The sequence below is a fragment of the Podarcis gaigeae genome, assembly GCF_964106915.1.
Source record: "Podarcis gaigeae genome assembly, chromosome: Z".
NCBI classification, from domain to species: domain Eukaryota; kingdom Metazoa; phylum Chordata; class Lepidosauria; order Squamata; family Lacertidae; genus Podarcis; species Podarcis gaigeae.
In genome coordinates, this window is record NC_139691.1 from 6316517 (window position 1) to 6342457 (window position 25941).

General features: G+C 42.9%; 2 long non-coding RNA genes across 5 annotated transcripts; one reads left to right on the forward strand and one right to left on the reverse strand.

Annotated features, from left to right (window-relative positions):
* Positions 1–11947: 11947 nt before the first annotated feature.
* On the reverse strand, positions 11948–21824 carry LOC310836532. 3 transcript variants are annotated; one of them, XR_014560105.1, is made up of 3 exons: positions 18694–20936; positions 15064–15160; positions 11948–12619 (listed from the first exon to the last, which is right to left on the reverse strand). It is a non-coding gene; the product is annotated as an uncharacterized lncRNA (long non-coding RNA). The 3 variants fall into 3 exon arrangements; XR_014560106.1 differs by lacking the exon at positions 11948–12619 and adding an exon at positions 21810–21824 and having other exon boundaries at positions 13803–15160; positions 18694–20368; XR_014560107.1 differs by lacking the exon at positions 11948–12619 and having other exon boundaries at positions 13803–15160; positions 18694–20942.
* A 197-nt stretch (positions 21825–22021) lies between these two features.
* LOC310836535 lies at positions 22022–25646 on the forward strand. 2 transcript variants are annotated; one of them, XR_014560114.1, is made up of 2 exons: positions 22022–23421; positions 25062–25646. It is a non-coding gene; the product is annotated as an uncharacterized lncRNA (long non-coding RNA). The 2 variants fall into 2 exon arrangements; XR_014560115.1 differs by having other exon boundaries at positions 23318–23421; positions 25226–25646.
* Positions 25647–25941: the final 295 nt, after the last annotated feature.

A 25941-nucleotide genomic window follows, 5' to 3' on the forward strand; every position in this document is an offset into this window, starting at 1 on the left:
ATTGACCTCTATGTGCAGTAAGCTCATGAGCTTCCTCCAGAACCTGGACGTAAATTGTTTCCCTCTGTCTGAGACCACCCTCAAGGGGGCGCCATGCAACCTAAAAATGTGTTCTACAAACAACCTGGCGGTTTCTTCCGCCGTGACCGCATGTGAGCAAGCAATAAAGTGGCACATCTTGGTTAACAGGTCCACCACTACCATTACCACATTTTTCCCCTTGGATTTTGGCAAATCCGTCATAAAATCTATGGACACTGCCTCCCATGGCTGTTCGGGTGTGCGCAATGGTTCCAGCAACCCCGCCGGCGCCGCCCTCTCCCCCTTTGCTCGCTGGCAGCGGTCGCACCCCCTTACATATTCTCGTACCTCTTCCCTCACCTTGGGCCACCAGAACTGCCTGGTAACTAACCACATGGTTTTGTGTTGCCCAAAGTGCCCCGCGGTGGGGCTGTCATGCAGTTGTTTGAGTACCCTACTCCTCAATTCCCCCTCTGGTATGTACAATGCTCCCCTGTAATACAACACCCCGTTCCTTTCTTCAAAACCCCCTGTGTTCTCCCCAGCTCTCCTGAGCTCTCTGAGCTTGTTTTGGGCGTATTCATCGCTTTCTGTCCCTTCTACCAGTTCTCTTTGCCCCACCAATGCTGGTCCACACACCCAGTGGTCCTCTGGGATGATATGCCTTTCTTTGGGCGCCCCTCCCCCTCCATATACTCTGGCTTTCGGGATAGAGCGTCCGCTCTTACGTTCTCTGGCCCCGGTACGTAGCGAATCTCAAAATGGAATTTGGAAAATTCCTGAGCCCATCGCACTTGTCTTTGGTTCAGGACCCGGGCCGTTCTCCAATATTCCAGGTTCTTGTGGTCCGTGCACACCTGGACCTTGTGTTGTGCTCCAATTAGCAGGTGCCGCCATCGTCGAAACGCTTCATAAATGGCGAGCAGTTCTCTGTCGTACACGGTGTAGTTCCTTTCAGACTTATTCAACTTCCGCGAGAAGAAGGCACACGGTCTCCAGTCCGACGCATCCTTGCCCGGTTGGAGCAGGACCGCTCCTACCGCTCGATCTGATGCGTCTGTTTCCACCCTCATTGGTTTCTGTAGGTCTACGTGCAAGAGCTGTTCTTCCGAAGCGAACGCTTTCTTTAGCCGTTCAAACGCTCGCTGCGCCTCTTCCGTCCATGTGAATTTCTTCTTACTACTGAGACAATCGGTGATGGGCGCCGTTAAGTGGGCAAAGTTTTTGATGAACTTCCGATAGAAGTTTCCAAACCCCAGGAACCTCTGCACGTCCTTCCTGGTTCTGGGTGTCTTCCATTCCAGTACCGCTTGGACCTTGCTAGGATCCATGGCCAATCCCTTGTCTGACAAATTGTACCCCAGGAATTCCACCTCTCTGGTATGGAACTGGCACTTCTCCAATTTTACCCACAGCTGGTTTGCTTGCAGCCTGCGTAGGACCTCCCGGACATCTCGGACATGCTGCTCCTCGTCCTCTGAGTAGACCAACACGTCGTCTAAGAAGGCCACACAGTTCTTATAGAGCAAAGGTCCCAGGACGTGATGCATGAAGGATTGGAAACAGGCTGAGTCCCCCTGTAGTCCGAAGGGCATAACGAGATACTCAAAGGCCCCCAAGGGGGTGAACATGGTGGTCTTCCATTCATCCCCCTTCCTCATTCGTATCAGGTTATACGCTCCCCTCAGGTCCAGCTTGGTAAAAATCTTTCCCTTCCTCACCCTGGTCAGGATGTCGTCAATCCTGGGCATGGGAAAGGCCACTGGTTCTGACACCGAATTGACGGCCCAGAAGTCCACGACCAACCTGGGTTTACTAGAGTCTTTTTTGTCCACAAAAAACACTGGGCTGCCCCCCACCGCTCTTGACTCCCTGATGAACCCTCTTTTCAGGTTCTTGTCTATGAACTCCCTTAGCTCCTGCATCTCCCTGTCCAACATGGCGTACAGTTTGCCCACTGGTAGCTGGGCTCCCAGGAGTAAGTCAATTTGACAGTCAAAGGGTCTATGTGGGGGCAGTCTATCTGCTTCCTTCTCGCTAAAGACTTCGCTCAGGTCTGCGTATTGTCATGGTATTTCACCCTCCTTCCCCATTGCCATCCCGGCAAGGCTTGCCCTAGCCAGCCCCTGAAGTTCTCTTCCCTTGCAGTGCTCTAAGCAGTGAGCGGACCCAAAAGAGACTGTTCGCTGGTGCCATCCCACTAGCGGATCATGTAACACCAGCCAGCTCATTCCCAATATGATGGGAGGCCCTGCCAGGGTGGCTACATGAAAAGCAATGACTTCCGTGTGCCTCGCCACCCTCATTGTCATGGGCACCGTCTGTTGGGTTACTTCTCCCCCCAGGAGTTCCCTCCCATCAATCGTGGTCACCTGCAAGGAACTACCCAAGGGCAGTGTCTATATCTGGTGCTCTGACGCAAACTCCTTACTCATAAAATTGCAGGAGCTGCCTGAGTCTAGCAGGGCTTTTATCATGAGTGGATGTCCGTTGGGCAGCTCTAGCAGCACCTCTATGGCAAGGGATGCTTGGGGGGGGGGTTCAGGCTTGGGCACATTCACTGCTCCTTGGCCTGGCTGCTGTGCCCTGTCGCTGGCAGCCAGGCGTTGGCTTTTACCTGCTCCTTAACCTCCTCCTCCTCACTCCCAACAGCCCCCACCATTCCTTGCCATCCCTTCCTTTGTGGGCAGACCCTGGCAAAATGTCCGGGCTGTAGGCAGAGGAAACATTTTTTGGCGCTCTTTCCCTCCTTCTTCCGCCCTTCGTTGACGTTTGAAGTTCCGCGCGCGCACCCCCAATCTCCATCGGTTCCACTGGCGGGGAAGGTTGCTCCGGCATCTCAGGAATGCGGAAATCATTCCAACGCTCTCCTCTCCCTTCCCGCTTCTCCAGCACCCTCGCCTCCTGGCGCGCTCCAATCGTAAGCGCTGCCTTAGTCAGCTGATCCATGGAGTCTGGACGGGGCGCGCAGGAAAGTTCGTCTTTCACCGCTGGGGCTAGGCCTTCTTCAAATAGCATTTGAATTGGCTCCGAAGATAGGTCCCACCCCAATTTATGTATAAGCATGGTAAATTGTGTCCAATACTCCCGGACGGATTGATTTCCCTGTTTGCACGCCATTAACTGCCTGCGTACCACCCCCTGTTCGATCTGGCTGGAAAACATCAAGTCCATCGCGATAAAGAATTTCCTCAAGTCCTTTAAGGCGTCATTATTTGCTGCCATCAGGGGCCTCACCCAGTCCCTCGCCCCCCCCTCGAGGTGACCAATCACAAAAGCCACTCTCGATTCCTCATCGGCAAAGTCATCAAACTGCAGATTCAGGGCGTACTGCATCTCTGTTTTAAAGGATTGGTAATTTCGTGGGTCACCCCCAAATTTCTGTACCAACCCCGGTACCTTCCTTGCGATGGGGGTGGGTTTTCCCTGCGCATCCTGAGCTCTCCTTTCCTCGAGCCGCGCCGTGAGCAGTGCCAGCTGGTGTTCCAAAGCCCCGTTTCTCTCCTCCAGAGTAGGACCCGCTCCAGCTCCTCCTCCTGCTCTTCCGGCTCCGTCCGGGTTGCTCATGATGCCTCTCCTTTGCACAAGTAGCGTCAAAGACTGATGGATTGCTGTTATGGGATAAGGGGGGCTACTCGTGTGTAAGCGTTTAAGCCCTCCAGGCTCTGCAAATCAGTGTCTAAACTCTCCCAGTCCGCGGAGCCATGGGTGCATGGCTACCTCAATCGCTGGCAGAATCCGTCAGTGGGCGCTTCCGGAATTTACGCCAACATAAGAGTTCCTTAACGGAAACTCTCCGTCTGGATTCTCTGCGTGACAGTTTCCTGCGCGGAGTAGGCGTCCCCAGTGGAGGTCCTGAGCCCTCCCCGCTGTTCTCACTGGAAGCATCTTGGAGCCATCCCTCCGCCTGAGTTTCTGCAGGAACTCTCCCTCTCCCCCTGCTGGTTCCTTCCTCAGCATCTGAGGGTCTCTTAGCCTCCTTGAGCCCTTCCACCACCTGAATCTCCGATGGCAGTTCCCTGACAAAACCATACCCTGGGACCAGGATATTCCTAGCATTGGTTGGGAGTAAGCTATTCTTAGCATACACTGACCAAACTACATAGGAATAGTCTATAGAGGGATCGGAATAAGGAGACAAAGTGGATTTGGAAGCCAAATAGTTCCATCAGTTCCATCCCAATGATGGCATTACAGCAATTAGGAAATAAACAGAGAACATTATTTTGGCAAGGAATATTGACAGAAGGGCCTGTTGTGCCACAGGTGCCATATCTTGAGACGTATCATTTTCTCTTTGTCTCCCAATAACTGAAATTTGCTATGTAGTAAAAGAACAACCCTCCGAGTCACACAGATGTTTGAGAAAGCATTATGAAATGGCTGATCAGCCTCCAAAGTAGGCCTCGATCTATTCTCCTTCAGTCTTCTCTGACTGGGCCCACCACTAATTATACTCGCATTTCTTCAAATTAGGCGCCTTTGATATGTTGATATGGAGTCTAGCAGCGTGCATTCCCCCTCTGGCCACTGGCAGATCATATCTTGCAAGGAGAGAGTGTGAATTAGATAATTGTACTTAAAATGAACTAAACCAAAATAAAATCTACATTGGGATGACTGACCATATATATATATATGGCTATTTTTTGTTGTTTCTTTCTCCAATCGTATTTTCTATCTGCTGAAATACCTCAGTGGAATCTTTTTGCAACTCTTCCAATTCACCAAAACAAGTTTTTTTTTTGCTTCTATACAACCACATTTTTTGGCCCCTTGAGATCTTCCAAGTTTCCAGAATATAATTTAGAATTAAAGGATGGTGGAGAAGTAGGAAATAGGTTGGCTAAGGAAAGGAAGAAAAAAAGGAATGTTTCTGGGGCTGGCCAGCCAGTGGCAAGTCAAAGAGGATGAGAAGAGTTATCTGAGTGAAAAGCTCACTAGGTTAAAAAAAAAATAAAAAAATCTGAAAGCAAGGCAACCCCTGGGACTCCAGGCAATCTCAGGGGTCTTTGTGTTTCACATACTCACAAACATTCATTTCCGTGCACATTATTTGGCTAAATAGCTGCATTTCAAAAATTCAGAGAAGTGCGAATTTCAAAGGATGGCTATATTTCAGTTTGCATATTGTTTCAGAAAACACAAATTGGGTAGGTTTGCCTTTAAAAATGAATTGGCTTCCTACCTGGTACCCTCAACATGTGTTAGACCAGTTCCAGTCATCATTTAGCATCTGAATTTCCCCATTAATTCTGGGCTTCAGAGACAACTTTCTGCAGTAGAAGCAATGCATCAGAAAACCTGAATTGTTTCTTGTTTCTTATTTCTAAATCTCAGCACAGAGTGTTGAACATTTGTAGACTTTCTTGATCTCCTGCATTCATCAAGCTAGTATTGTAGGTAGGTTTTTAGCCAACTGACCTTTCAAACACTTTAGGATAAATTGCCCAAAATGCAAGGGTACAAGGCAAGCATCACCTAAAACAGTCATGCTAAAAACAAAGGTAAAATCACTTCTACAAGTTGGAGGAAGATTAGCTTTTGAAAGGCACCTGTCTTCTCAGCCCACAGGGAGCAGCATTTGGGACAAAATGCCAGCTACCTTGACAGAGGGCTAGGTCTAACAAGTGCAGATGCAAACCATACAACCATCACCTTCAAGCTCTCTTCTTTACCCATCCATGATATCTGCTCCATTCAGCCATGTTAGGACTCTGCAGGCAGAAGAGCAATGTGTGTTGCTCGGCTGATCAGCAGCTATTCTTTTCCAACATGAAGGTTATTAATGGCTATAATCCATCAAGTAATGGTCCTAAGGAAATGAATCTCCTGACAAGTAACCTTGCCACATCTGAAAACTTAGGTGACTGTTGACATTGCTTGTAGAGAATTTCAGCAAGACAGCAATTGAACATTGGCACTGGAGAAGTCTTCCAGAGGAATATATATATGGCTTTGTTTATGAATCACTTCTCATAGTATACCCCAAAGCAATTTCACAGTGATCTTTAAAACAAACAATTTGTCTATTTGTAAAAGACAAATAGAGATGGCACATGCTTGGAACGTGATGGAAAAGTTCCAAAGGGCAGGTGCCACAACACTAAAGGCCTGATTCCTACACTGTATGGATCAGACCTCTTGGTGATGTGGTGATCTTGGAGGAGGCCCTGTTCTGCAGAGTTGGTTATATAAAGGATGAGTAAAGGGCTGCATATCCTGTCATTGCCATAATCATTTGTATGTAGGGATGAGGGTCAAATTCAGTTCAGTTTGTATCTGGATATGAACCTACCTAATTTGCACTTCCTGAAAAAAATGTGTGAACTGAGCTATCCTTAAAAATATCACAAGTCTCTGAATTTTGTCATTCAAAAAAAGGGGGGGGAGAATATATAGGAAGGGAAAACATGTATTCTATCTTTTTGAAGATAGCATTTAAAAACAACATTAGGGAAGTTGTTTGCAAAAAACCCCACAAAGTTGGGGGAGGATACATTAGCCAAATTGTATATGCTGATTAAGCTTGGTGTGGACTTTTTAATGTTATTTTATATGCATACTATTGCAGAAATATATGGCAAACTGAGCTTAAGATTGGAAAAATGAGAAATGGAGAGGAACTGAAACTGACATGTGTCATCTATCCCGATGTGAGTATGTGCTCTATTCTGATGTCTGAGATCTAAGTTAGGATGGCAGGTGGCATTATTTATTAATTTATGTGTACTCTCAGACACCTTCATAAATAAGTTATCTGGGGTGTCATATAAATCAATTAAAAATCTGCCGTTAAGAATTCCCTCAATAAATCTGTTAAAATATCCAAATAAATGCCACTGACCCATGTGGTTCCCAGGTGGTCAACCACCCAATCATTGACTACAATCAATGGTCCGTGCTTCTCATGTGAGCTGAAACCACAGTTCTCAATCTTTCCATGTTTTCCAAGCTCAACTGCATGTTTGTGAGTGATTTAACACGAGCTCTCTGTAGTTTTCCAATGCCATGGTGTTTCCTGGAGTGTCCATGATAGCCATCCTATGTAGCAGTTTTGACAAAAAAGATATGGTGAGCTGTTCCTATTTTTGGAGTTTAAAACTGCCAGATCCTCATCTCTAAGAGGCAGGCAATTTGCTACCCTCCAGATGTTGGTGAACTACAATTCCCACAGTCCCTGACCATTGGCCATATTAGCTTGCCCTGATGGGCTTTGTAGCTCTGAAGGGTGCAACATTGGCTGCTCCTGCCTAAGAGCACCACTGTGGACCTAAGATTGAACTACGTGATATGCTTGAATTCTTCCTTATGCTTTCAATCTCCACCCACCATTCTGCATCTTTTTGCTACTGACACACTCTGATTTCTACACTGTAATTAAAGTAATGAGGTTGGGTGTCAGAGAGCTGCACTGATGCAAACCTTTGTGAGGAAGGAAAGCATTTGAATTGTTTCCTTAATGTCCACTTGCGCTCTGTTAACTCTGCATAAAGTTTAAAGACCTCTGCTTCATTTACGATTTCCTCAGCATCTCTTAAGTTGTAATTGCTCCCCCCCCCCTTTTGCTTTTTGTCTGTATCTCTTTCTGACCTGGCAGGGACATGGCAGGACAAGCATCTTTGCCCCAGAGTGTCACTTTCACAAAGGTAAGGCAGTTGTTGGTGGGTGGGTGGGTGGGCTCAGTTGGCCTGGCCAGGTAGGTGGTGGTGTGCATGTGACATCATACAATGTGACAGGCTCCCCAATGTTGGGGAAAACTCGGTGTGTCTGCCATTGGCCATTCTGGTTGGGGCTGATGAGAGTTGGACTCCAAACACATCTGGTGGGCCACAGATTCCACACCTCTGTGCTATGTTTGGCTACAGAATTGCCACACAGTGTGGCCAAAACTCTGAAAAGAAAATATCTGAGCAATCATTCTGTCTCCAGCCATTTGGAAAGGATTGCTTCTCCAGGATAAGAAGCCTGTCTTCTGCTTCTAGGCTGCCATAACCCTTGAATGTTAATTGCCAGCCATGCCCCACAGGAGACTGCAGAGGAGGGCCAAAGTTGTGCAAGATGCATGAAAAAAAAGGAGGGAGGGAAAAAGAAAGAAAGAGAGAAGACTCTGGGTTGAAGGGGGGGAAATGAGAGTTGGGGATGTTGATCTGAAAAGGAAAGGGAGACCCAGTGCAGATTCGGCCTTTGTGAGATCCTGAGAGAGTTTCTCTAATGGTCTTTGCAAGTCATTATTTCCTTTACATATTCTCATCTCTCCGACAAAAGAGAACACATAAATCACTTCTCCTTGTCCCAGTTTGACCCCACAACCTTTGTAAGATAATGAGGAGCTGCACCTATCTCCCCCACTCTCACTGCCAAGATTTATATCAAAGGACATTAATTCTCCATGATAACATCTCTATTTTTTAAATGCAAATGCCCCCTGATCCTTCCCTGAAATCTGCTCGGTGGGCTGCTTTTAACTCAGTGTGTCTGAAATTTCCTTAGAAATTGGTGAAATTGGCTTGGCTGTCTCACAAGTTGGTGGATGCTCCTGGGAGAAGATTCTAATGCAGATTTCACTACATGGGGGCTGAACTAGATTGCAGACAGACTCTAAGAGACTTTGCACACATATTTCACACGGCACATTTTCTCCTGCGATATGCATTCAGGAAAACAGCCACGTCCAGCATCATGCACTGCTGAACACAGAAAATGAGTGATTTGCTAAGGTTAGCACTGGTCTGACTTGGAATACAAACTTGCTCTGTGCATAATGCTCCCTGGTGCCTTGAACGATGCAACAGCAGTGTCCTAGGCACCAGAGCCCTGGGAAGTGTACTTTGGGGGTGCTCTGGGAATTGTATGTACCATGATTCCTTACATCTGAGACACTATTATGAACATGCACAGCACCAGCCTAAGCACATGGAGTTCTAGGACATAACAGTTCCCAAAGTTCCTGATGCCCTCAGTAAAAATTGAAAATGCTACATTTCCCAGAGTTCCTGGCTCTCAGAATGCTTTTCGGTGAGGGGGGAACAGAGGCATTTTGGCATATCCCAGGAATAAAGAACCTCAGGCCTGGGGCCCAAATGCAGCCCTATAGGTTTCTCTGTCTGGCGATTAAACATGCCTCACTTAATCTGCTTTACACCCTCGAGTGTTTTTGCCTGTCTGGAATGTGTTCTTTAACTCACATAATGCCTCTAGCTCAGCTGGATGAGGATAGAAAGGGCTGTATGAGTATACAGTGGTACCTTGGGTTACATACGCTTCAGGTTACATATGCTTCAGGTTACAGACTCCGCTAACCCAGAAATATTACCTCGGGTTAAGAACTTTGCTTCAGGATGAAAACAGAAATCGTGCGGTGGCGGCGCAGTGGCAGCAGAAGGCCCCATTAGCTAAAGTGGTGCTTAAGGTTAAGAACAGTTTTAGGTTGAGAATGGACCTCCAGAACGAATTAAGTTCTTAACACGAGGTACCACTGTACATAGAAACTAGTCTGCTATACATTTGCATCCACTCATTTTTGCCTTTGGCACCCATTCACCACTGGCATGCACATTTTGGATAGCTGCCCAGAAGAAAATGAAGCCCTCTGGCTAAAACAGGTTCCCCTCCCCTGCTTATCCCACTGATTTGCATTGTGAAATTAGGATCTTAGATTGACAAGTATGTTTATTCCCAGGCCATGTTACTTTTGCATAAAGACCCTCATAAATACATCCTGTTCAATTCTGCCACCACAGTCATCTTCATTATTTTTTTAAAGATCCATCCCAAAATCCACCTTTAAATATGGATATTTCATGTGTTTTCTTTCAAAAGATGCATTATAAAATGTGCAGTTTTTTTAGCCAACTACTGCACTACAACACCGAGAGGAAAATATGAAATCATTGCAATACACACACTAGTCTAAGAGCTATGGATTGGTTTCAGTTTACATTTGGAATTTGAAAAGATCAAATTCCTCAAGCATCCCTAATTATGGCTAGGAAGATCTCTGGAGGGGAAAGCCTGGAGCCCAGGCTAGCTAATGAATTCCTTGTCCTCTCCTCTATGCATCTCCACCCAACAGCTCCTGTTCATTCTCAAGGTGTTCTGTCCTAATGAAAACAAGGTCACGCTTGCTCAGCAGCTGATGGACAAGAAAGGAACAGGTGGAGAAGCTGTGCAGTCATGTAGGTTTTTATTCTGACATCCTTAATGGAATACAGATTTCAGCATTGCTGAAAGAGCTTATGCTTGAATAGCGAGAGAAGAATTATCCCATTGTCAGACACGGCTCAGGAATCATCAGGCGCGTAGTGCAAATATTTTGTTCTCAATGGAATGCAGGGAAAAAACAAGGAAATGTTGAAGATTGAAGATTGAAAACACGGCACCTTCTCTCCATACATGAGAGATAAAGCGACCACATCTGATAAGTAACTGCATCTGAAAAGAACACTTGGATTCCAGACTAGTCTGGCCCATGATGGCTATACTTGACACACAAATACACCCACCCAAAATTACTGCAGTTTGAGTAGGATGAAAAATTAATATTTTAGTCATGAACCGCTGGATTATTCTTATTCCAGATATTTCTTATGCAGGGGAACCTTATTCAGTCAAGCAACCACATTCCCTTGCGGGGCTGCACACTAGTGTCAGGTGTGGCCACACACACACATCTCCACCCATGCAAACAAGAGGCATTATTACAGTTCAAGGGCATATTCCAGCTAGGTGAACTTACTAGCAGAGGGTATAGAGCAGAGCCAGTGAGGTGGGTAGCCTGATTAGAGTTCCAAGGGCCATATATAGAGGCCTGTAGGTCGACATTCAGTTCCTGGATCCTAGCTGCCTATTTCTGATTTAAAATATGGTGAGTTCACGCTGTGATGCATTACACTCACCTTGAAGAGGGTATGTCATGGCTAAAATGGCCGCTGTTTCTTTAATGCTTAAAAAACCTGGGTCAGCATGAGTCAGCGGCCTGCACCGGGTTGTATATATAGAGTGAGAAATGTTAGTTTGTGGTTGGGTTGGGTTGGGTTGGGTTGGGTTGGGTTGGGTTGGTTGGTTAGTGAAAGCTGGTAGTGTTGTTGTGTGTATAGCTGGTTAGTTGCTTTGGCAGAAAGACTTTTAAGAATAAAACTCTGCAAGGATACTTTTCTCATGGACTCTTTTATGCTGACAAAGGTCTGAGGACTAGGCTGAGGTGACAAAGGGAGGTCAGAACCCTTTCCTTTTTTTTCTTTTCCTTTTTTTTACAAACACTGACACGGTTCAAGGGCACATTCCAGCTAGGTGAACTTACTAGCAGAGGGTATGGAGCAGAGCCAGTGAGGTGGGTAGCCTGATTAGAGTTCCAAGGGCCATATATAGAGGCCTTTAGGTCGACATTCAGTTCCTGGATCCTAGTTGCCTATTTCTGATATAAGATATGGTGAGTTCACGCTGTGATGCATTACACTCACCTTGAAGACCAGACTAACTAGAACCCTATTTGGCTGTTCAGATCCCTCACATGATGAGGGAAGTCGATCACAAGCATTCTACTTCTGCCCCTGAAGTGGGAAGCCCTTCTTTTTCCAAATAATTTTTATTTATTTTTTATTCGTTTTCCAAATTATTACAGATCAGACCAAATTATTTTAATACAATTTCTTTTTAAAAATAATGATCAGGTTTCCTGTTCCTGTTGCAAACATATGTCCATCACTTCCTTCTGTAGCTGCTTCATCTCTTCTTTAATATCCACTTGATCCTTCACTTGATGTTAGTCAATTCTTGCAGCTGACTATTATTCTGTCCTTACATACCTCTGTCAATTCTTATAAATATAAAATCAATTTATTCTGTAAACCACCCTGAGACCCCTGGGTATAAATTTGATTATTAATAATAATAATTTCATGTTTGTAGTCCTTCATAAACGTCCTCAGATCTGGTGTATTGAGAGAGTTAATTGCTATCTTCTTTTGTTTAGTTCCCTGCAGTGCTTGCAAGGTCAATTCACATTCCATTCCTTCTGCTGTTCACCAGCTTGTGTACAGGATGCAGCTATAAATAACTCCCAGATAACATGTCCAATCTCCGCCATTAAAATTCCACTCTGGAGTTCTTCCTCAGCACACAGCTAAAGACAATGTCTTTTTCTCAAATACAGCCTCTTCCCAGATTTAATTAGCAGCCGTTCATCTTACTCTGCATTGCCCCCTCACACTTCTGGTCCAGTCCAAAGATAGTTTTAAATAAAGTCCATTCAACCCCAGTCGAGGGAGGAGGGCATAATAAAACCTTGTTAAATTCCTTGTTGAGCATAAATCAAAAGCCTCTCCACTCTTTTTCCTCGGTTCCAGACAGAGTAACATAGCCATGGCTACACATGTCTCTCATTTTGCAGGGGAGGGGGGGGGGGCTTTGGAAACCATATGAAAACACAAAGCACCTTGTCCTCCCCCTTACTTCCTGGCTGTTGTATGGATTTTCAAGCTTCAGAAAATCATTCAAATACCTTCAAAGAGCCAAACCCAGTTCTTTCGGCAACTGATTGATTGCAGCCTGTTATCATACGTCGTTTCTGGAGTGCCTCATGATTAACACCAACCTTCTAAATTAGTGAGGAACCAATCACAAATCATGCCAGTGAGGGAGGTTCATCCATTGCAGGGACACATTCCCAGGTCACACCTGCTCTGCCTTTCAAATTGACAGACATGGGCTAAAGCAGCACAGTGGGATGCAGTGAACTCCCCAGAACCTACTGGGGGGCATTGCGAGGAATTTTACCTCATAAATCCTAGCTTTCCCCTGCCTGAACTTTCACCATGAATCATGACGTCAGCAGTGAACCTTTTCTCCAAATAATTTTCCCCCAAATTTTTTTTTATTGATTTTCCAAATTTATAAACAAACAAACGCACATAAATCCTAACTGTAATTATTCCACTATTATTAACACTGTTAGGTGACTTCCTCAAACCCCCCTGGCTGAGTTTCAATGTATATCATTGTAACAGTTTTCCAAAACTAATTTCTCATAAAATTTACTTAGTCAATTAACTTCTTTCTTACTTTGCATATAAACTTTAAACATATTATTATATAGAATCACATATTTAAGTCCTAAGCCAATCTGGTATTTGCAAGTATTTCTATTTAAATTATCTTAGCATATTTAGCTAGATATTCTTTAAATTTCATCCATTCTTCCTGGTACTCCTCCTCCTTCTGGTCGCAGACTCCTCCAGTCAGGTTGGCTAGCTCCCAAAAGTCCATCATCTTCATCTGCAATTCCTCTGCTGTTGGCACTTCTTGTGTTTTCCAATTCTTGCCTAACAAAATCCTAGCAGCAGTTGTGGCATACAAAAACAATCTAACAATTCCAGACCTATTATTCCAAGAAGGAAGGCCTCTGGTTTCTTAATAAACATATATTTCAACATTTTTTTCATTATAAATCTTCTCCCAGAAGTCTTTCACCTTGGGGCAGCTCCACCACATTTGATAAAAGGTACCTTCTTTTTCTTTACATTTCCAACATAGATCACTATTGTGATAAATCTTTGCTAATTTTACAAGAGTTAAGTACCTTCTATACATCATTTTGATAATATTTTCCTTTAACACCGAACATGCAGTGAACTTAACCCCTTTCCTCCACAACCTTTCCCAGTCTTCAAACATTATGTTATCCCTTTTCCAAATAATTTTTATTGGTTTTTATGTAAATACAAGAACAAGATATAACTACTGTAACTTGTCCAGTGGTGCATTAAGTTTCATATGCAGTACACAGTACACAAGAAATATGTTTATTTATGCATTATAATTCAAGTATCTTCACCACAGAAATTATTGTGTTGTGGATGGAATAAAAGTATATTCTGTCACATTTATAAAGGAAAAGAATGGAAGCCAAGTCTTGCCAAAAGTGTCTATTCTTAAAGTGCCTTTAATTACCCTTCTGTGACAAGTAAGGCGTTCTTATAGAGCCACACTCCAAATATTATTTACCCAGATTTCAGTAGGGATTACTATAGGTTGTTTCCAGTATCGGGCTATTGTTAATTGGGCTGCTGTTAATAATAAAAAATACCAAATCTCTGCATTGAAGGTTACTGTTTAAATTTGAGTCTAATGATAACAAGGCAAGAGCCAAATTGGGTGAAAGAAATTGCTGCATAATTTTGGAAATAATGTGAAACACCTTTTTCCAAAAGTATATCATTGTGCAACTCTACCATGCATGAAAATATGAGTCTAACTCCCTGTAGCCTTTCCAGCATAGGGGAGAGATGCTAGTGTTTATGTTGGCTAGACATAATGCAGTGTAGTGCCAGTGAAATATAATTTTAAGAGAAGTCTCCTGCCAATGAGCAGAGATGGTTCATAGGGATGGGTTGTGCCAAATTGATTGCCATTTATTATCTGCAGTTATGATCCCTTAGTCTTTTCCCCATACTGTATGGAGGCCTCCTGTATCACCTGCATATTGTTCTAAAAGAATGCTATAAATAAGGCATGTCCAACATGTCGATAGCAATCGTCTTGGGGGTCACTGACTGATTTTCGTCGATCGCAGGCTGAGAAAGAAAAGCCTTTCTCTGCAGCCTGGGACGCAGCCAGTCCAGTCTCATGCAAGTCTGAGCTCTTCCTCCTCCTCTTCCTCCAGCCGAGGAAGCTGACTTGCCTTCCTTCCCCGACACCTGCTCTGCAGTGCACTCTGTGTGTGGGGGGGGGGGAGGTTAGAGCACCAGCGGTGGGGTGAGGGGGACGTGGTGCCCTAAGGCAGGGCTGGGATGTGTGTGTGGGTGTTCCTAGGGTACTGACTTAGGGGTGGGGGCAATAACATGATTGGACTTGAAATCAAAAGCTCAAGAAGCAGAAAGACTGAGGTGGGGGGAGAGAGTGAGGATACTGTGGGTGTGGGTGTGGGTGTGTGTGTGTGTGTGTGTGTGAGAGAGAGAGAGAGAGAGAGAGAGAGAGAGAGAGAGAAGCTGGCTCCTCAGATCTGTGCAAACTAATATAAAAATATAGTTTGACTTTTCTCACTTGTTTAGTTACTTAATGACTTCGGAGAGTGGTAGATCACTGCCAGTTTTTGATACTTGTTGATAGATCACAGCTTATTTGAGGTTGGATGTGCCTGCTATAAATGAAAGATGCAGCTCATTTTATTTCATAACTTGATTTGTTACAGAGAGACTCAAATGACATAAGAGAATGAAGCCCCTCCCCCTTGCGTTCCAAGTATCTTGCTAATGTGAACAATTGAATAGATTGAAACCAGGTTAACTAGGCATCATCCAGTTTCTCCGTGAGCTCATGCTTAGAAATTGCTTTGCCTCTAGGCAGAAACTCTCTTACCTTATTGATGCCTTTCTCCTCAATTTTTTAAAATTGTCCATATTTATCCTGCTGTTGGAATAATAGAGGGTTCAACAGTGGAGTCAATGGTGAGAGTTTGGGAACCAGAACTCAGTCTCAATAGCTCCACGTCATAAGCACTGCCTTTAAAAAAGGGTTTTGAATCTTTTCCCACTCAGTCTGGGATAGTTTTAGGAAAGGAAATGTCCTTACAGACGGTGAAGAGAGAGGGGCCTTGATCTGCACCCATGGAATGTCATATTGTTCCCTAATCAAGGGGATCAGAGATTTAATCTGAAATGCTGCAGAATAAGAGTCCTAAATTTGGCATTTGACCTCCCTTAGATCTATGCCTAAATAAACTAGATCTTTTCCCAGATGAAACAAACAGAATTAGCTTTCGTTGTGATTCTTTAAGCAGAGGTGAGGGAATACGGATGGGCAAAACCTCAAAAGAATATGAAATATTTGGAAGAATAGATATTTTAGTCACAGCTATCTTGCCAAGCCAACTGAGATTTAAATGTTTCCATTTCACCAATTCTTGGGAAATATCTTTGAACAGGTTTTTTATAGTTTCTGTGACTAAGCTGCTTAAGATCGGGTGTTAAATTGATGCCAATATATCTAAACCTACCATGAGCAATGCTAAATTCTGGTTGTGGTATTAGTTACTCATGAATCATTGTGGGTAGGTTAATTGGAAGAACGGCAGATTTTGCATAATTTATCTCCAGTCCTGCAACTGCATGAAATGCATTCAATTGTTTTTTGAGTGGTTGGAGTGCATTAAGAGGGTCTTGGAGAATAACCAGAGTGTCATCAGCAAACCTATTTATTTTCTGCTCAATATTTCTAATGTTCACACCTTCAAGTGTTGCATCTACCCACAATTGAATGGCAAGCACCTCTATCACACTGCAAAAAGCAGTGGCGACAGCAGGCAGCCTTGACGGGTGTATGGGTGTATGGGTTTGGTGTATGGGTTTGGTGATATACCCAGTTAATGTAATGATGGCATTAGATTGTGAGTAAATTTGATTAATGATATGAAGGAATTGCTTACCAAATTGTAATTTAGCTATTAAAGATTTTTTAAATGGCCACTGAATTCTGTCAAAGGCCTTGAAGGCATCCAGAGAAATTAATGCACCAGGGGAGTTTTGTGCGTGGAGCTCATGATTTACATTAAGAATTTCTCACTGAATCCAAAATATTTTCATGAAACCTGTTTGGTCAGTTGAAATATATTGTCTTACAAAAATATTAATCCTTTTGACTATTACTGCCATGAAAAGTTTTGCATCTGAAGGAATGGGTTTCCCAAACCCAAAACTGACTATGCAGGCAGTCTGAAACGGGAACCAAAATCCCAATTTTTCCTTAGCTAAAATCCATTAACTTGAGCTTTGAGTCAATGTATAAACAAAAACTCGGCTGTATAAACAAGTGCTCAGAGCCCTCTCCTTTATCAGTTTGTGATGGCAAGGATGACCTTGGCTGTTTCAGTGGAGTAGGGATGACATGCCTAGGTCTTATCTTATGTCCTGATGCACAGACCTAGTCCGGGAACAGCGCCAGAGTGTGTTCTTGGAATTGGTGACCTCTTGCTCCAAGATAAGAGTAGAAACAGGAATACCCTTTTATGGTCAGAAGTACAGGAAGGAATACCCTTTTATGGTTAAGAATATCGGAGCAGGAACATATGTGATGTCAACCTGGGTGTATAGGCTGATGTGGTTGGATTCCTGGGGAAGGAGGGAGAGGGTGCCTGGAGGATATATATACTGCATGAAATTTCTCATTTCTTTGGACTTGCTGTGGACTGACCACGCAAGTGCCTTTCTGCTGCTCTGAAGAGCAGGAATAAAGAACTCTTTCTCTGAACCAACCCTCGGGAGCAACACAGAGCTCACCAATCGGTAAAGTCTAATAAGGCTACACATCAACATTAATAAGAGCAATAGATCGATACAAGTCCACCTTTGTGGCATCTTTCCTTGGTTTCAGAAATAAGGTAGTTTTAAAGTTCACCAAGTTTTGGGAATTTCCCCTTCTTCTAAAATTGAATTAAATAGACTAGTTAACCAGGGTGAGAGTTCCATTCTGAATACCTTATAGCAGTGGTTCCCCATTAGGGGTCCAGGGACCCTTAGGGAATCCGCAGAATCCATCCAGGGGGTCTGTGGATCCATCCCTTGGCTCCCCCCAATTAAAATTTTGTCATTTTTGCATGGTAATATCACAAATGTTATTGTCTGGGTTGTTGTTGTTTTTTGTATATCTAAAATCCTTTGCTTATTAGGTGCTACCTCACATTCTGTTCAAAAAACTGCTATGCAGAGGTAACTACCACAGAGTTATCGAAAATTTATAAAGTAGGGGGCCCGTGGCTTCACTTTTGAGAAATGGGGAGGGGGGTCCTGAGTAATTAGCTAATTGGGAGCCATTGCCTTATAGTATTTTCCTGAGAAGTCATCTGGCCCTGGTGATTTGCCCAATTTTAGTCTTTTTATTGCATCCTATACATTCTCTTGGGATATTTGTTGATTCAGATGATCCCTGTGCTCCTCAGACAATGGTTTAAGGCACACTTGAGAGAGTGTGCAGTGGTTAAGAACCGTGGACTCGTAATCTGGTGAACCACATTCGATTCCCCTCTCCTCCGCATGCAGCTGCTGGGTGACCTTGGGCTAGTCACACTTCTCTGAAGTCTCTCAGCCTCACTCACCTCACAGAGTGTTTGTTGTGGGGGAGGAAGAGAAAGATTGTTAGCCGCTTTGAGACTCCTTAAGGGGAGTGAAAGGTGGGATATCAAGTCCAAACTCTTCTTCTTCTATAGAGAATTGTGAAGGATTCTCAAAGAAGTATAATATTTTCAGAAGATTTCATCAATTATCAAAGTATCATTGCATAATCGTCATGCATACCAATAATCTGATTTTTTAATTTACACTTTTTGACTGCATTAGCTAATAGATGACAAGTTTTGTTACCAAATTCATAATAACCACTCCTGACTCTTGCCATTGCTTTATGTATACGTTCAGACTCAATGGGTTGTAATTCAGAGCAAGTTTTTTTCAGGGCCTGACTTAATTTTTTTGGATTTTGAGGTCTGTGACTCCTTTTCCAATATTTTAATCCTAGCAGTAAGAGTACTGATTTCAGATTCATATACTTTTTTCCTTCTTGAGGCTTCACTAATGCAGTTCCCCTTTAAGACTGTTTTTCTCGTGTCCCACAGTACAGTAGTGGTAAATTATTTTCATTAAAATAATATTCTAGTGCTTTTAATAAACGGTCTTTAGATACTTTATCAGTGATTAAGCTTGCATCAAAATACCATTTTGGGGACCTTGGAGGGCGTATATCAAAACTAAAAAAAATGAGACAGGGCCATGTTCCGGCAGAGTTAAGACACCAATATTAGCTCTAATCACATTTTGCATAATATATTGAGTTACTAATAGGAGATCGATCCTCGACCATGTTTTGAATTGGTGAGAGAAACATGAGAATTCGCGTGCTTTAGGATTTAAGTGTCTGCTAGGCCCCAGTGGCCAATCATGCTCTGCAATCAGTTGTCCTGACTGCTTCTTGAAGAACAGAAAGAGCTGCAATCTATGGAGTCATTAGGGCAGCATTTAAAGTCCCCTCCAATTATAATTGAGCCGTCTTTGCAAAGTGTCCTTAAGAAAAGCCTGTTGGTCAGAATTTGGTGCTTATGTGTAGGCCAGAGTAAGATTCATAATACCAAGTGAGCCTCTAACAAAAATAAATCCGTCATTTGGGTCTGCTATTGAGTCTCTCATCCAAAATGGGCAATACTTGGAGAAGGGGATAGCCATGCTCCCACTTTTGGAAGAGGCAAGGGCACACAGTTGCTCACCGAGCCATTGACCCTTTAGTAATGGTGATTTGGAGCATTTACTTCGATGCATTTCCTGCAACATAATTATGTCTGGGTGCTCTCTGTGTCAGTTCAAGCTCTTTTTACTGTTGAGCCCAGGCCTCTAACACTGAATGGGGGGATTTTTAGGGGGGCCAGGATAATTGTAATGTCTGTGCTGGGAGATCAGCAAACTGTTTTGCAACTGTGACAAAGCCTGGAACAGCCTTCCCGGCTTGCAAACTTGGGCCTTCATTGTTAAACACTGGACTATCTGCTGGACTTCTGTCTTGAAAATCAAACAACCTAAACTGAAAACTATGTACAGTGGTACCTTGATTTGCAACCGCTTTGGATTACAACCGTTTTGGATTACAACTACGTCAAACTCGGAAGTGCGTGTCCCTTTTTTTGGATTACAACCCATTTTTTTTGGGGGGGGGGATTACAACCAATTTTGGTGTGAAGGCCCCATTGGCGAAAGTGCGCCTTGGATTACAACCTGTTTTGATTTGCAGCCAGACCTCCAGAACGGATTATGGTTGTAAACCAAGGTACCACTGTACAAAAATCCTACGGTGGGCCAGCAGGAACATGGGAGTGGTGGAGATCCCTCCTATAGAACCCAGGATTGACTAGGGTAGCAGGAAGGGGTTGTGACTAATCTCCATGTTCTCTCCTCCCACCCTTGGACAAAGGCTTTTCCAACTTACTGTTGCACTTGTTAAGAGTTCAGATCCTTTTCACACATAAGGAAATAAAATGTAACCATTTCTTACTTTCTCTTTGGAGTTGCCTTATTTCTTTATGCCTTTTTTGATTGTCCAGCTCTTTTGTGCTTGATCTGGGGAGACGCACTGGGGGGAGACATCTGCTGCTTGGGGCATGTTGTCAGCCTGTTGGTTATCACTCACAACCCAGGTTCTTCCTTTGTGCTGGACTATCAACTTAAAAGGGAAGCCTGAGTGATATGCTATGCCTGCTTCTTTTAGAGCTGGTCTGCTATAATCCTAACGTCTCTGTGCCAAAGGCTTTTGTTCCACAGATGGATACAGCTTGCACTTAAATTCTTCTTGTCCATATTCACTCTTTCTTGATCTGTATCCAGCACAAAGACTCCATTATTTTCAATACCTTGTGCATAAAAAACTCCATCTTTGGCAATTACACATCTGTTGTGATTAAAATTTACATTAAAAGTATGCTTGGTCAGAGTTGACACACTCAGCAAACTTTCTGTTAATTCTGGTAAGTAAACTACATTTCTCACTTCGTTATGAATAGTTTTTTCTGCCTGCAACACACTTGAGCAAACCTGCTTCTTTTCCTTGCAGACATTTTGCGGCCATTTGCAACTGTAACCTGTCTCTGATGAGTTTTCATTTAAGTCTCTGAAAAAATCAGCATAACCAGACACGTGTGCTCACGCTCCTGAATCAACTAACCAACTAGAAGAATTACTGTTAATAGCATCAGTTTTTGCTAGATAGTTCTGATGAACTGCAAAGGCATTTTTAGTTTGCTTTCAGCCACCACCTTGGAACTTTATTTGTGCCAATTTGTTTTGTACAATACCTTGCAAAATGTCCTATTTTCCCACACAAAATGCATCTAGTTTTGTCTCTTTTGTTTGCACCTTGAAAAACAAAAACAGTTTTATTTTTAAAATTATACTTACCAGTCTTTTGTACAGCAAATACCGGTACTTGTGTTTCACCCTCTGCTGCCTTTTCTGCTCTCCTAGCAGCCTCCTCTTTAAGTCTTGATACAACATTTTCATATCAAGTTTATATTTAGACTCTAGTCTAGTGCATGTATCAAAGAATTGTAACTTTCAGGCAGACTTGACAGAATTAAATCACTTTTTCCTCTTCTTCAAATTTCTTGCCTATAGTATTTAAATGATCCATCAACTTTGTCACTTGACTTTGATGCTTTTCTAAATCTCCATTTTCTTTCAATTTAAAACTCAACTGTATTCTTGATAAATACAGTCTCTCTTTCAGAGTTTTCCTCTCATACATTTTTTTCAGACCTTGCCACAACTCCATGGCAGTCTTAAAATCGCTTATGTGGTATAAGTCACTGTCACTCACATGAGTTGAAATTACTGTCCTAGCCTGTCCTGTCCTGCTTTTCCCACTTTACTTTTTCTGCCTCTTCTGCCGCTGCAGATTTTTCAGTTGTTTCCCACAACTTCTTCACTAGCTCATTCTCCATTTGAAATTTCTCCATTTGAAATTTCTCTAAAGGATGGTTACTTGAAGTGAGAACAGGCACAGAAGGCTCTAGGGCTTTCACAGCTTTTATATACGTGGTCATTGTTTTTCTCTCGTTTCAGACTGGGCCCATAACCCTATTGTTGTGGAGGGTGGGGTGATTAACAAAATCAATCCTCCTAGCAAACTGGGAATATCCCCTCACTCACCCAGTTTAGGACATTCCATACCTTTCCTCAGCAGTGTTTCTTTTCTTTCAGCAAAGTAAGCATGTCAAACAAAGCTTTAATAATAAAGAAAATTGTAATGCAATAACATACCATCCGAGAGAAACTAAAATGACTTAATGAGGCAAGAATGACAGTTGGTCTCTCTAACTGATCTTAACTGAACACCAGAAGGGAGGGGCTGATTCCAAAGCATAACACAAAGTCCCGCCCACCAGGTGCCAGACATTCTAATGCTCAAATTAGACCCCAGTGTTTTTCTTGGTCACCCCCCTTCCTAATTTTCTGGTAGGCCTCTTAGATGAATTTTTTTACCTCCTGTCCCTGTCTGATTGTTCCTCCAACTTCATAGCAAAATCTTCTGTCATTTGTAAGAGCTGGATCTCAGATTGGTTAGTTAGAGCAAGATTGTGTGCATCATTTTATGTTTTAGAAATATCAGGCACATATCAAATTTCTGCTCAAGTGAAATTGGGGCTGCTCTCCAGTCCAAGGCCAGTGCCTACCTTATTTTATTAAAGTAATCATCTGACTCTCTGGCCTCTTTCATTACAGCAGCTGCTTTCTTGCCTTTTTAGGCCTTCATGAAGCCTCATACAGAGCTCCCTCTATTTCTTTCTAAAGCACTAACCTTGCAGATTTCCTTTTTGGTCCCCGTATTTCTTGAATAATCTCCTTGCTGAGGCTGTATAAAACTTTTTGATTAGATGCCAGTAGGATCCACTCTGATTAGAATTTGTCCCAGGGCGATTGGAGATTCAGAAATATGCCTCTATTTAGCTTTCCCGCTAGCCACCCCTCCCCTAGCTTTTTCTACACATGGAGGCTTCTCATACAATTTAGATTCCCACCTTCTCAGGTTCTAAACCATGTAGGGAACCTGTACAATTGCAACAGGTTCCATCACCTTTATCAAGGGTGGGAAACTGGACTGAGCAGGTGGGCTAGCTCTAAAATTTTGCCCCCCCCCCCCCCGTGGGCCATTTTAACAGGTGGACTGTGCAACAACATTATATGGCAATAAACAATTTACCCTGTGAAAATTTGGGAGCAAGTTCCTATTTTCTTCCACTCTGTCCTATTTTCTTCCACTCTTACCTTGCAGGTGTGGCCTGCTTCAATTCAAGTTGCATTGAACAACCTTTGTAGGCTTAGCTCAGGTTCATTTCTGCATTTCTGATTGTTCTTGTTCAGTTTGGCTCGTTATTGTATTGCCTCTTAGCTTTCTCCTGTCCAGGTTCCTTTTACTCCTGGAGTGGAGCAATAGCTCAGTTGTAGAGCATCTGCTTTGTGTACAGAAGGTTTCAGGTTAAATTTCCTATCTCCATATAGGGCTGGGAAAAGCTCCCATCAGGACCAAGGTTCTGACTTCGTATAAGGCAACCTCCTGTTTCTATGTTCATCCTCCGCTGGACCATCAATGCAAATGGGTTGTGCAAACAAAGAGGACAGATATGAGCACCAACGTGCTCACATTTCACCACTATGAATCTCTCCCACTGAATTTGTCTCACCTCGAGCAGCAGAAACTTTCCATTTGCTTCAGTGAATCATGTGCTACCTCATAATGTGGAAAGCAGCAAACATTAACAAGACACATGACAAGCTTGGTGAGTCAACCAAAGTGAGCACATCTGTCAACAAGGGGCAGGTGGCCAGCTCTTTTCCTCAAGGGAAAGATGGCTGAATAAATAACACAGCAAAGGTAAAGCAGATCCCGTCAAGCTCCCTTGCCAAATTCAATCAGGTCAGGGGAGCTCTGAACACACAGATCCAAAAATTAAAAGTTTACTGTGCCAAACATGCTACTTGAATACAAAATTCCCCCTTGTAAAGGGCAGGAGGGGAAGACATTATAACAAAGTATTTATAAACTACTTGAATAAAAGAATTGAGGGGATGCTCATCAGATTTGCAGATGGCACCAAACTGGAAAGGGTAGCTAATGCCACAGAAGACAGAATCAAAATTCAAAATAATTGGCTAACTGGGCCCAAGCTAACAAAATGAATATCAATTATCTAATTTCTGTGGTTAACAAATGTAGTTCTTCATGTCCATTTATTATATAACAAATATTTCTAAGATGAGATGCACAATGATACCATTTAAGCAGGGATAGCACTCTGTCAATAGGGGTAAATAATACAATAGCGTGTAGTTGTGATCAATTATCTTAATGAATAAATTATATAATAAGCTTTTGTCACCTAATTATGGTGCAGTCTGGATAGAAATAGTTTGAAAAAGAAGCAAAATTTTCTGAAGTAACATTTTAACTGTTGAAATATTACCCCTTCAAGTCATATATAGGTTCTTCCAAATTCTCATGTTAGTTTTGAAGTCTGTGATTATTGGTTAATAATTTATTCCAGCTTTGAGACTTTTGTATGTATGTATATATGTGTGTGTGTGTGTGTGTGTGTAAAAAATGAATTTGCATATTACACAGTTTAAGAACTGAGAATTTGTGGAGACCATGTATTAATTCTGGTGGCGTTTGAATGCAAAACTATTCTGATTTACCATAATTCACTTTAAATCCAGATACCGAGTTAAATTGGGATTATTCTTGCATGATTATTCTTGCATGATGACCAGAATTAAAATTTGAGGATATGGTGTTATCATTTTATTGTCAACTGAAAAGTTCAATGTATATAATTTACCACGAACTGTTATTTCCATTGATTCCATGACTACAACAAAAAGCCAAGGGGATGGACGGTAATTTTGCTTTGTGCCCTGGCAGATGAGGAAAACCCTCAAAGTATCTTCAATTTACCTGTATGTTTGCATGGGTAGAATCACGTGGTCTTTTTATCAAATTGACAAAGGGGGAATCATACCCTGAATCTGGTCAATGCAGCAAACAAAAAAGGCTTGTTAAATCAATCAAAAGCTTTAGTGACATCCACTTAGAGTATTTCAGTAGAATTTGGTTGGGCATAGGCCATTAATAAAATTTAGTATGTTCCAGATGGGAATAATGATATACATATCTATGGTGAATAAATAATATATGGTCTTTATTAATGTAATTTGGTTCAATTCATGCTTGCCTGTCTGTTTTATCAGGATTTTTTGCATCCACATTTATCAATAAAATGGGTCAGTAAGAGTTGGTTAGTTACAGGCTTTTTTATTTGTTGGTTTCCATGTGCTAGGGACTTCCCCTCTAGAAAAAGATACTTCTGAACAACTTAGAAAGAAGAGGTACCACTTGAGTTTGGAATGCTTTATAGAAAGCTCCCATAAATCTGTTCAAGCTGGGAGACTTGGATGGTTTCAGGTTTTTAATAGTTGTTTTATTGTTGTTGTTTGTGTTGTTATTATTTCTTCTAGCTTAGATGGTGGAGGATGCTTTCTGTGAATGGCAGCAGTACGAATTGTTATCTAAGGAAGTGATATACTTAATCTGTTCAGTGAACAGTCAGTGTGTTTCCAAATTCACTTGACTTGAGTCTGTATGCCCCAATAACATCGTGGTGAATTGCCTGTGCCCACAGCTGATGGGCTGCCTGGACCAGCTCTTCAGGTTCATAGAGTTCAACAGCAGCATTGAACTGGACTGCCGCTAGATTGCCCAGTGACTTGAGGAGATGTGCCAGTGATGCTGCTGGCTAGACCATGACATGCAGGGAACAAGGGAGAAGCTGCGCCAGTCAGTGTCTGAGCATTCAGTCCCAAAAGTGAAGTTGAAACATGCCCGCAACCAAGTGGAGGTAGAGATGAAGAAGAGACATCAGGTGGAAAAGTAGGAGTACAAGCTGCAGTTTCTATATGACTATCTGGTCACTGATCTGCATATCAGTCTTTTCAATGAGGACCAGCACTCAGTCCTGGCAGCTTCAGACAGGCCATGTTTTAACCACAGCACCCTGCTGCCTGGCAAGTGACTATCTGCAGTGGAAGAATATAGCACCTCAATCAGATCAGGCATCAGCTTTGACTACCCAGATGAGGAAGTGAATCTGGAAGTGATAAAAATCCATCAAAGCAGATACAAAGGGTCTCCTCACTCATATTCCTGCTTCAGCCAGTGGTAACAACCAAATCTGCATAGACATCTGTGGCACCTCCTCCTAGCTCCAATGAGATGTCTGTTGCAGTCCTGAGATCTGGAACCATTGCCCACATTTTACCACCTATTGTTTTCATGGTTCATCACTGATCCCATCAGAGCCATTGCACTCTACCCTCTGACACCTCACTAAAGGCTGGG